The following is a 13,391-nucleotide window of genomic DNA, read 5'->3' as shown; positions in this document are numbered from 1 at the left end:
AATGGAAGTGATAACTGCAATGCGTAGCCTCTTATAGACCTATAAGGTGACTTATTTTATGCTAGGTTCTTTGCCAACTCCTCTTTTACATATATATATATGTATATGTATATACATGTATATATATATATATATATACATGTATATACATATACATATATATATGGAGAGAGAGCTAAGTTATGTGACAGATAGATAATAGATGCATAAACAAATATACAGATAGATGGATAAATTAAGTAGATTGACACAAAAGTTTCATGACCTGTGCATTTCCTTAGATAAAAATATGAGTTTAAATTTATAATTTTGGTTGCTGGATTTCGTTTTTCTTTCTTTCTTTTTTTTTGGATCAACACATTATTAGTAGAAGTTTTCCTACAGACTGTACTTATAATGTGCCAAACTATGGACTAGAATATGAAAGATAATCTTGCATTATACTGTTGATTCTGTGTAAATCAAATACAAGAACTAATGTTACAGTTAAATAATTTAAATTATTTTTTTTTTAATTTTTCAAAGCACAAAGCACCCATGTTTGCTCCTCCTTACTTAAGGAATTGTTGATTTTAAATGAATTTGTTTATTTCTGGTTTAACCTTTCTTCATTCTAAATGAGAAATTATCATTTTTCAACAATTGAAATAAACCTACTCTCCCACATGATCTAAGGTGAGCTAAACCTTGCTTCACTAATCTAATCTCTCTTCCCAACCTCCTACCAGAGTGAGCTCCCATAGTGCTTATAACATCCCCTGCAAATCTCAACAGTATGTGTTCCTCCTCAGTACAACAATATCAAATTCAGGCTTTAAAACTAAAAGGGAGTTTCTGGTTCCCTTTGGCTTGAGAATATTTATCTCAGGTATCCCAAAAGTTGTTTATGCCTGACAAGGTAGATCCACAGATAAAGGTGCTTTCCAGGAACTCTAAGGTCATGGGTTGGTTCCCAGGACCCACATGATGAAAGGTGTGAATCAACTTCTGAGGGTTGTCCTCTAACCCTTAAATGTAAACTATTGGCAAGTATGCATGTAACACACACACACACACTCACACACACACACACACACACACACACAGGAAGAAAGAGAGAAAGACTAAATAAATATAACAAAATATATAAATCTGACTAACAGAAAACAGCTCTGTGTTGGAATCTTACAGATGTGAAGTTTATCATTTCACATTTATTTATAATTTTCCAGATTAATTTACACAATGCAGACTGTTTTACACACCGAAAAAAAAAATACTTACATTCAATTTTTGTTGCTTCAAAAGTTGTAATGACTTAATTGTTATTTAGAAAATATGTCTTGAAAGCTAATGCCAGTGAAAATACAAATATACCGGATGAAGAAAGGAATAAACACTTCACATGGTTTGCTCATCTGATAAACGTACTTATTTTCTCTACCATTCTACATATCTAATCAGATGCAAATATTCAGCTTCCATTATCTGCCAGTTGATGTTGGTGGAATGGATTATTTTATAACAAACTGGGAAAATGAAAGCACTAAATGGCAAATAAAATGCAATGTCTTTACAAAGCTGCTTTGCAGGCATTATCTAATATATGCACACGCTCATGTTAATTCATTTTAGTTCTTCTACACAAACAGTTTTTATAGGATTTATGTGCATTATGCTATTTATGAAGCTTAATGCAATTCAATGTAATAAAGTATTTGCATTTCAACAGGGTCATTAGGAGGTTTTATGCCAAGAAGTCCACATAGCTATGCAAATCATGGGTTTCTTTGCAGTCTCTGGACAAGATACTTCATGACCTGGCCAGGGAACTGGATGGCACTTAACTCTCTCAGATATGACACATTTGCAAAATAAAAGCCTGAGTGTCTTTGTGAAAGATAATATCTCTACATTTCTTACTCTCTTATGTTGAATTATCATATAAATTTCCTTTACACCATTTTATCACATAATGAACACAAACTTAATCCTTCCTAATAATCACAACCTGTCAGGTCATTGTCCAAGCTGCCTCCTAACTCTGTTTCGTAGATAAAAGTCCCTTAGATTAGTCCTTTAAATGTAAATTCTTCGCTTATTTTTACATTAGCTGCACACTAGGTAAGTTGAATTTTGCTTTCCAAAGCCCCTGGTGACACTATTGGCTTTCTGTCTTATACAATCTGTCTACACATATTTATTTATGTTATCGACAGTCATCCTTATCACTCTGAGTCCTTTTCTCACAGAGCTTGTAAGCAACTTGTTGCTGCCATGTTCTCTGTGCAGGTGTTCTTTATAATTCTTTAGTTCGTATAATCCCTGTTCATTGTGTCAGTAATAACAGAATTCATCAGTATCTGTAATAATCACTCTTTTTCTCTTCTCATTCTCCAATGATCGACACTCGCCATTTTGTACTTTTTTTCTTTTTCCACGTATATACAATTTGTGTGTGTGTGTGTGTGTGTGTGTGTGTGTGTGTGTGTGTGTGTTTTCATGTGTTTGAGTGAAGAGATGCACTTGCCACAGCTTGTATGTAGAGGTCAGAGGACAAATACAGGTGTCATTTCTTGCTTCCTCCCTTGCTATTAGGCAGGACCCCATTGTTTTATACTGGCTGTTCCAAGTCAGTGGACCTGTAAGCTCCTAGGGAGTTCACTGTTTCTGCCTTCAGTCTCACCCTAGGAGCCCTGGGATTACAGATGTGTCTTGTTCCCATGTGGGGGTTAATTTGGGGGATTTAAATTCAGATCTCCATGATTTCATATCAAACATTTTTACACAGTGAGGCTTTTGCCCTTCTGTGGCAGTAATGATGTTTAATGACCTCTGAATATCCCTGTTACCTACACAGGCCTTGAAATTTCAGGCTTAACTATTCAGCTATTCATTACTACTGTTCTGTGTGAAAAACATTTCTCATCTAACATTCTAATTGCAAACTCTTGAGTTCTTCCTCCTGAAATACATTCACTCTACTTATCACCATCTTTATACAAGGAACCACATTTGTGACTTTCCTCTGTGTTTTTTCACAATACCTATTAAAGCATCAAGTCCTGCTGATCTTGCATCTAACATATATCACAGCTAGAGCTTTGTTTCTGATTGCCTTGGCTGCAATGCCAAAAAAATGTGAATGCACATTGTATTTTGACTGCTACAGCAACTTCTTAAATACTCATCCCACTTTTATATTGCTCCTTCACAAACATTAGCGCACAATTTGCTTTCAGTATTAAAATACATTTTTCTCTTTCTTCTTCTTAAGATCTCAAGACGTACACTGATAGTGTGTTTAATGATAAGGGAATTTCAAAAATGTAGTACATTTGACTTCTCGAGACCCAAGAAATGCATACACTTTCAGGATACACTTCCTTGTAAAATACTTTTTTAATAATATGTTCATTGATTATTCGGAATGATACATCATGAACCCTGAGCAGACTCACTTCCCAGACCCTCCTACTTCCCCTGGGAACTCCTTCCTCCCACCAAAACAAGAAGAAGGAAAAACTGTAGAATTTGTGTTGCCCAAATACTCACTGGAATATGGTCAAACTCCCAGTGTCCAGTCTCTTAAAGAAAAGTGAGTCCTTCCCTACTTGCATCCCCACCAGAAGCCTTCAGTTGTCGAGAGCTATATTTCACCATCATTATCACAAATTTCAAGATATCTCTTTCATGGCGGTCTGGGCTGTTACTTTTGGGGGCGAGGTTAGTGGGGGTAGAGGTTGTCACAGAAGCCATCTGTGTCTCTCTTTCTCAATTGTTCATCTGCAGTCATCAATACCATGGCAAAAAGAGCTTCCTCGCCCTTTTCAATCAGTGCAATCACTAAAGAATATTCATCTTGCTTCTTCAGCAAACATTAACTGCCAATAGATCCTTGAGTAGATGTTAAATCCCCTCGATGGACCAAGTTTTGTGCATATTTGTGTAAGTAACAACTTCACAAGTGTAATGGTTGTGTTATGTCCAGAAGACACTGGCTTACCAACACCTTACCCAAACTCTGGCTTTTACATTCTTTCTAACCTTCCTTCCATGATTTTTCTCAAGCCTTGTCACAGAAGGAAATGATATCAATGTTCTGTGTTAAGTTGATTACTGTGCAGTCATATATTCTCTATACTTTGACTAAATTATGTTTTCTGTGTTAACTATCATCCGTGGCAAAATAAAATACAAAATAATAAAAAAATTCACCAAATTGAAAGCAGCACTAATTTCTGTGAATAAGAGCCAATTCAGCTTTATTAGGCATTTTGACCACATGTCAGATTAGCAAAACAACAGTAGTAGATTGCCTCCCCTCAAGACCTATGATTCCCCTGAACGTTGCCTTTAACCCAGGTTTGGAATAGCAGGCATAAATTCCCTCTTGTAAAGAGGGCCTCAAACTCTATCAGAAAGTAGTAAATTTCCCCATAATAATCATGCCAGTACTGCAGCAGTGGACATATCTTGCCTAGTGGTCAGTATCAAATCCACAGTCTCCATAGTTGGGCAAGACTGGTGACTGACAAATATTCCTCCCCAACAGCCTGTACAGCACTGCTAGTGCTATGAAATCCAGCCACCATGGAGGGAGAGTCCAACTCACTTCCACCTTGATTTCTCTGTTTGCTGACACAATATTTTGTCCTGTCTTAAACAGTATAGTCTTAGCATTTAGATATGATGGCTGATTACGATCAATGGAAATGGAGCCTGTGTTGTTCTGGGGGGCAGTATTCTGAGGCTTCTCTCACTCACAACATAAAAGCAGGTATTCCAAAGGTAGGTCTAAGGTTCTCATTTAATAATGTATGTCTTCTGGGAGCAACAAATATACACCCATGCAGGAATGCAGTCCTTCGTGTGTGTGTGTGTGTGTGTGTGTGTGTGTGTGTGTGTGTGTGTGTGTATGCATGTGTAGGTACATACTTACACATAAATTTTTAGTTTTCTTTCAGAATATCAGGTTTCCATATGGCTTTTGTTTATAGCTCTTTAGTTTTGGTTAAGTGTTTGCTTTTTCTTTTACATTTCCCTTCTACCACCTGACCTCCACAGGCCCTAATTTTCCTCCTATTAGTGCTGGAATAAAACAAAATGACTAAAAGCAGATTGGGGAGGAAAGGGTTTATTTCACTGAACAAATTAGATTCCTTCATTGAGGAAAGTCAGGACAGGAACTCAAGGATTGAGCCTGAAGGCAGGAACTGAAGCAGAATCCAAGGAGGAATGATGCTTAACTGGCAGTTCCCGTGATTTGCTCAGTTTCCTTTCCTATAACACCCGGGGACCACTTACTTACAGTGAGTTCGCTCAGCTGTAGTGCAAATTCTAGTTGGTCTTAATGGTAAAAGCCCAGAGTCAGATATCAGGGAAAATGCTGAAAGATCAGAGAAGTAAAGTCACCTCCTACCTCCAAGACTCCTCAGCCGAAAAAGGGCTGAGATCCTGTCTCCCTCCCACCTTATACTCCTCTCTCCACCCAGCCTTATTGCTTCTTGTCTGTATGTACAGACCTCCAGACCTCTATGGCTAACTAATGGCTAGCTTCACCTCTGATCTTCAGGCAAGCTTTATTTGTTAGAACACAAATAAAATATCACCACACTCGGCCCTCTTGTGTCAATCATTAATCAAGAAAATTCTCCAAAGACTTACAAAGCCTATCTGATAGAAGCATTTTCTCAACTGGGGTTCTCTGTTCTCTACTGACTAGAGATTTTGTCAAGTTGACAAAAACCTAATCAGAACACAACATAAACCTTCTGTCCTCTCTATATTGTCCCGTGATTGGTTAATCTTGGTTGCAAATTTGATTCAACATTGAATCAACTCACCTAACATACATGCCTCTTTATGGGTGTAAAAGAATATTTCTTGGAACAATTAGCAGAGAGATAAAAGCTTTCATCTTCTACTGTGAATGGTACTTTCCATTAGTAGCTCAAATACAAGAACAGAAAAGAAGCTATTGCTCTTGTTCTGCCTGCCTTTTCGCATTACTGATAGGTATAAATACTCTGCTACTGTTGATGTCATTTTCCACTAACATGAGAAACCAGCTTCTAAGGTTTCACTCTATGGATGTTAGGACAAAATATGTGGAAGCCGAATAACCTTTCTGTCTGGAGCAATGGCATGGGAGTGAAAGAGCACATCACTAACAAAATGATTCCAGGGAAGTATCACTAATGAGAAAGATGTTATAACCACCTACAACATTAAAATATTTCTGTCCATTAAAGTGAAGTAGATATTTTATCCAAGTGAAAACAGAACTTCAGGAACTCAGACTCCATATAGGAACATTGTAATACTGAAGATGTATTTTTTAAGTGATATGAGGAAGATTTTCGAAATAGGAACTTTTTAGTTTGGTGTCAGTAAGTTGAAAATAGAGAAATACTTAATAGCGGACAAAGCATAATCATTCTTTCCTGATTGGCTAAGAGCATAGTTGTAAGATGCTTATCTAGAAAAAATGCATTGAGATTAATGATAATCTTATGTAAACATAATTCTAGGGACATTTTCTTATAGTGTATTTTATCATTAAAGAAAAAGGAGCAGTGCCATATAAGATGTTATGAGATGCCAAAATAGATAGAAAGCTTATAAAAAGAACACATCCCCTGTATAGAGGGAAACCAACCAGCTTGACTCTGAATCACCACAATCAGAATTCTAATAATCACACCTGACATTCACCATAGAAAGGCAGGGATTTGACTTGGGTTAAGGGATCAAATCATAAAAGTATTGAAAATATCTTGGACATATTTTATGAATGTAAAAGTCTGGTCTAAATTAATCAAACACTTGAGAAAAACAGGCAAAAAGTGAGAAAGGTGTGAAATTAATAATAATAAATCCTCAATAAAAAAGTAGATGGAGAGAATCACTAAGAATACTAAAGCTGCATACAGAGGCATAAACATCCAATTTCATAAAAAACAATGAAAAATATTGCATTTAAAGAGACAGACAAGTCTGCTATACTAAATAAGTAGGAAATAGTAATTTTAGTATACATAAGAAAGGATTATTAAAATGTGGTGCTAGTTGCTGTGTCCATGACCTTGGGCCATAAGGTCCAAAGAAGGCAATGCTTTTGCCTTCATACATGACCTCTTAAAAAGAAGGAAGAAGGAAGGATGTGACCCTTCTCCTTTTCCTTTTAACATAAAGAGGTAACAATGAGTCCTAGTGCTTTATTAACCTAGAGTTTTCACAATGCTGATGAGAAAGGAACAGCTGTGGAGAGATATTGGATAACAGAAAAGACTCCTGAGCTAAACCAACATGTTTACTTCATTGATGTGTTGACCTCGGAATGGAAACCAGGATACTTGCTACTTTGGGGAAGGGGTTTTGCTTTTGTTTCTGCAGGAGGTGAAAAGCTATGGATATCAAAAAAATCATAAAAATGTTATTTGAACAGGAGAAACCCCTTGATGAGGAGATGTGATAATTCATCCACCAATGTGACAATTTCACAAGTTGTAAGGAAAACTCACCAAACAAGGGTCGGTGCAGGGTTCTATTTTTGTCTTCACAGGATAATAGGAATACTCACTTTCCAGAAACCAAAAGGCCTTGAACAGAAAAAATTTTGAAGCAAAGAATATCAGACCTATTGGCACCAATATTCTCCAAAGAGTAATATCTCACTGCCTAACATCAATATCTCTTTACCTCCAGAAAAGTTATGGTCCCAACTTAATTATAAATCAAGCTGGCTTTAGAGTTGGAATGTGGCTAAAAGAAAAAATTAAGAGATTTCTTCTCATATCAGAAGAACCAACCAGTGTAGGACAGAAAAAAGCAAGTAATCTAGAGACTACTGTCAAAATTCTATTTCTCTCCATACTTATTCTTGATTCCTTAGTACCATTCTTTACATGTCATATCATCTTAAAATTTAAACTTTCCATTTTCATATTAGTAATGTTCAAATATTCCACATTGAAGAAATAAATCTTTCCAAAAGCAATCTCTGAAGTCTCCAGAAGGAAGATTGTGCATCACAACAACCCTACCCGACCCATCATGATGCAATTGAGCCAATAAACATCACTCAGTGATCAGCTTTGGGTGCAAACTCTTCAGGACAGTTTTAAGAAGAGTTGGTCCACCATATTACACCTCTAGCCAGAACTTCAGGCAAATCTTACCCATTGCTCTGAGACTCACTACCAATGTTACAAGTCCTCATGAGACTTAACCATTGTTTTAGCTTTCTTACAGGCTCCCACAGATACCATCACTCTCTAGACAGCAGGGAGCAATTTTAAGAAAACAATAACACTTCTCCCAAAATGTTTTATTTCTCATGGTTATGGAATATTGTCATCTGTCAGGGCTTGGTAATAAGTTGTAATAAGGTCGGGGGTGTAACAATAAAGTTTAGACTCAAGATTTTCTTTTGGAATCGAAAAATGGGAAATAGGATAGGATATTAAGGTGGATTATTGTATCTACTTGTAAACTAATTTAGCAAATTATCAGCCTTAGGTAATTTGCACTGGTATGGAATCTTATATATTGATACAAATGTAAACTATTTTTCTATTCCTATTTAAGATAATTTGTATATTGATATAAATTCAAAACTATAATTGTCATATTGTAATATGTTCTTACTCCTGTTTGAATTTTTTTGTATATTGGTACAAATGTTATATTTATCATACTGTATGTATTTCTACCTTTGTTTAGGATATTTTGTATGTTGATACACATTAAGGATATTGTTGTTTATATTGCACTATGCATTTCTACCCCTGATTAAGATATTTTGTTTATTGTCACAATTCTGAGGTCATTGTCCTTATATGGTACATTTGTTTACAGATTGTTTACTTTTATAATGTGAAGCCTTATTTCTTAAGTTTTTTAGGTTGTTAAGAACCATAGGTTTATAGTCATGCATGTTCATAATGATCATAGTCATAGAGTCAAGTTTTCCATATATAATGTCAGATGGATAGGTAGTCTTCAAATACTTCATAGACCTAGACAACATGCATTTACATGTTTTGATAACTTAGAATTCTGTTTACTTGAGACAGATTGCTCCTGATGGGAACCAATCTACTTCTGTTGGGCTTCAAAGACTCTCTGTATAGAACGTTGTCTTCTTCTTTGCAAAAAAAAATGGCCTTTTGTGCAAAGAACTGCTCTTGCCTTGGCTGCTGACACTATGCATGTTGTCCTTTCTGGATGAGCAGGACACACAAGGAAAAGTGACTGCTGAGCCTTACCAAGACAGGGTAAGAGGGTCTTTCGAAATTGCTGATTCTGAAAATGGTCTGTCATATATTCTAGGCCTGTAGCCAGAAATGGATGCCTCAATAGTGCTGAGAAACATTAGGTGACTGTCCAGGCTGCCAGCTGTCTCTTTCAATCCTTGCAAATTTCAGAAGTTGCTCGCTTGCATTTCCTGTTTACTCAGGTAATATTATTTTCCTTCTCAGGTCTTTGATGAGGCTAAAGACTAGATAGTCATAGTCTGTGGTGGTATTGTGTTCTCCAAAATATTGTGCACCCTAATAAACTTATCTGGGGTCAGAGACAAAACAGCCACTAGATACAAAGACCAGAAAATGGTGGCACTCACACCTTTAATCCTAGCATTCCAGAGGCAGAAATCCCTCTGGATCTCTATTAGTTCAAGGCCACATTGGAAATGGCCAGGCATGGTGACACACACCTTTAATCCCAAGAAGTGAGCCTTTAATCCCAGGGAGTGATGGCAAAAACAGAAAGATATATAAGGCATGGAGACCAGAAACTAGAATCATTTGGCTGGTTAAGCTTTCAGGCTTTAGTGCAGCACAGTTCAGCTGAGATCCATTCAGATGAGGACTCAGAGGCTTCCAGTCTGAGGAAACAGGATCAGCTGAGGAACTGGCAAGGTGAGGTAGCTGTGGCTTGTTCTGCTTCTCTGATCTTCCAGCATTCACTCCAAGAATTGGCTTCAGGTTTGATTTTATTAATAAGAACTTTTTAAGATTCCTGCTACAATAGTCACAATCCTCTCATATCTTAGGTAAGAGCACATTAGGTAATAAAGTAAACTGCAATTTGCCATTTACCTATAATCTAGGCATTTGGTATGTGTTTTAATTGGTGTTGCTCTTGTTGGTTGTAGTTCCTTTTTTATTTATGATATTTCCCTTTGTTTCTCCTGGACAATACTTGATAATCATTCTTATTGTATATAGCTTGCATTAGGTTTAGAACTTTCTTATTTAGACAAAAAGGGGAAATGTAGTGGTATTTGTTCCACCCATGATCTTGGGCTATCAGGCCTGAAGGAGGCAATGCTTCTTGCCTTCCTATGTGACCACTTAATTAAAATGTAAAACGAGTTGACCATGGTGACACATAATAAGTCAGTTTGATTAAACCAACAAACACTTGAGAAAAACAGCCAAGATGTGAGATAGGTATGAAATTGAAAAGCAAGCAAACAAACACAAAAAAGCCCCAAACAAACAAAAAGAACAACCACAACAAACAAGGAATTATTTAATCATAATTTTTCCTTTTATGTTTATAAACAGTTCTTAAATTTTATTTCATATTTACATTATGTATTTTAATGGGGTTGTTTCTAGCTGTGTTGTTTACATTCAGTTCACTATAATTAAACAAATGCACTTTATGTTACTTGATATCAATAACTGGTACCTGTTTTAATGAAAGGGTTGTAGCTGGCCAACCTGCCATCTGTCCTAGGCAGCATAGGGAGGGTTGGGTTTAGTGATTAATACCACGCCAGTTACTTCTACTTTACCTGCTGTTTCTCACGTGTTTGGTGTGTTGGCTTCTCATTCACTTGCTCATTCATTGTGGTTCCCAAAATGGCTTCTGTAATTGGACACAAATCTTATCATAAGAGTACAGTCTAACTAACAGGCATAGCAGAATTATTCTTTAAGAAGTATCCTTTTAGTGAGTTATTTTATTTTAATTGAAGGCCAAAATTCGCTTGTACACTCACGTCATTTACTCCATATAGTGAAAGGTACCTTTATAAGAAGTGTCTCCCTTTACAGATAATGTAATCTTTTCCCTATAAATTATACATTATTAAGAAGCACATATTAAGATTTCTGATGCTTCAATTTGTTCCCACTATGCCAGGGTGGGAAAATGTAAAAGGGAAATACTAATATAAACATCCATTTCAAACTATTCTTTCACTTTCTGTCTTCCACTGTCTCTAAACTCTAACACTGGTTTGACATAGTACTGGTTTCAGGTTTCATCACACAGGTCTTTGTGTGTTTGTTTCTTCTGTAGTTTAGGTCTGCCATTTATTCTGCCTATAGTCTGAAGAATTCTTCAATGCGTACTGTTAGTTCCCAAGTGAAACCTTCTCTTGAACATCTCTGAGGGTGTGGGATGTGTCACTCACCTGTGTTTTTCCAATATACATCTTTGTATGTGACATTGAAGGTACCAATTTTCAAACATTAGAAGAAAATACATTGTGCATAGTTGTACATATTTTCTCCAACCTTGCTGAATTCCCATTATGTTTAGCTTTCTGTATAAAGAAGATTTATATTGAATTGGAAACTTTAAAATTTTATTTAGACTAAAAATCTTGGCATTTAATGAAACGAATGCATATATATATACATACATACATACATACATATATATATATAAATTCAGGGGTTTTTGATAATACAGTTAATGATTTAGAATTTTTTCTTAAAATTGACATACTTTAAAAATGTAATGTTATCCACCATAGGTGTTGTTTAGAGAATAAATCCTGTTATTTACAGATGGATTTTCCTTATAAAAGATGGTTGATCTTTTTTGTATAATTAATGAAAATTAACAATCACACTTGTATAGAAAGCTCATCTGTAAATACTCTGACATTATATATATATCTACACATACACACACACACACACACACACACATATATATATACAATTTAATAATCTGAAGAATAAATTTCTGAAGTATTTTAGAAGAGTATTGCATAAAGTTTGGAGAGAGATGTGCTTATAGAGAAATCCTGAATTCTCAGTCACATATTCAGTTATGAACACATAGACCGTTATAAATCACCCATGTACATAGGAAAAAGTAAAATAAGCTGATTCACTTTAAGATCTTATTCTATTATCATTAATGAAAGGTGAACATACCCTAATTGATTTGATTTCTATGTGTTTTATATAACACTTTATTTTAATACCAATCATTTGAGATTGTTATAATATAAATGAGAGTAGCTTTCTTGACACCGAAGGAGTATATCTGAAGCAAAACCACATATATAAATGAAGCAAAAAAAGAATAAAAATCAAAAGGAAGGAACCAGCATTCAACAGTCAAATCTGTCAGCAATTCTCTGTAACAATTCCAAATAACTGAAGTCCCCAAATAGTTCCATTAAGATATACTTTGCTATTACAAAACCATCACATATAATAAGAAATGGAATTCCAAATACAGTTCATGACAGTTTTTATTCATGATAATCCTTTCATTTTCTTCCTGGTATTTCACTGTCATTACCATAATCCCTTAAATGTTTTTGCTTTTAGCTTCTTATAATATCTTGGTACAACAAGTGAAGAACATTTTAAACAAAGGATATCTCCACTTTATGATTAGATGAGAAATTGAGTTTCAAATAGTTTCTCCTGATGTATTCATATATTTTTCTATTTTAAAAATTTATGGAATATTAAATTTTCTCCCATTTTAAAATGTACTTTGAATGGTGATGCTTTCTTTTTTACGTATCTCAACACAGATTCTCTTTTAACCTGGCTGACATCATTATTCCTGCATTTCAAGCTTTGATTTATCACGTTTATTTGCTAAAAGGCCCTCAAAATGCTTTAATCATTATGCCTGTTATATGAAGAATTTAGTCTTTTAATTTATTACCTTCACCCTAGTCTTCCACTTTATTATTTTTCCATTTTCTCTAATCTTTTCATCTCAAAATAAGCTTTGTTTTTTCTTTAATATTTTTATAATGGCACAGAACCAATCATTCTGTGACAATTTACAGAAATGTTTGACTAATAAAAATTGTTAGAACATTATCATCACAAATAGTCAACAGCAAGCCTAGTGGCATCTATATTAATGCACTACAGCAAAGTATAATATACCAATTTATGATTTTCTTAGAAGATTTCTGCTGATGCAGATAGATTTGTCTATAAAAACAGTTGAAACGGTTTTTCACTACTATATAATATATATTATATATATATATATATAACACACACATATATATATAATATATAAGCACACAGAGTACAAGATAGGTGCTTAATATATATATATAATCATAATATCTCTAATGTGTCTATAAAAGCAGAGTAATTTGAAATTTGAAATTTATTAGCTCA

This window comes from Peromyscus leucopus, chromosome 11, assembly GCF_004664715.2.
Source record: "Peromyscus leucopus breed LL Stock chromosome 11, UCI_PerLeu_2.1, whole genome shotgun sequence".
Classification (NCBI taxonomy): domain Eukaryota; kingdom Metazoa; phylum Chordata; class Mammalia; order Rodentia; family Cricetidae; genus Peromyscus; species Peromyscus leucopus.
The sequence above is the reverse complement of the archived record's forward strand: the minus strand, read 5'-3'. Positions refer to the sequence as shown.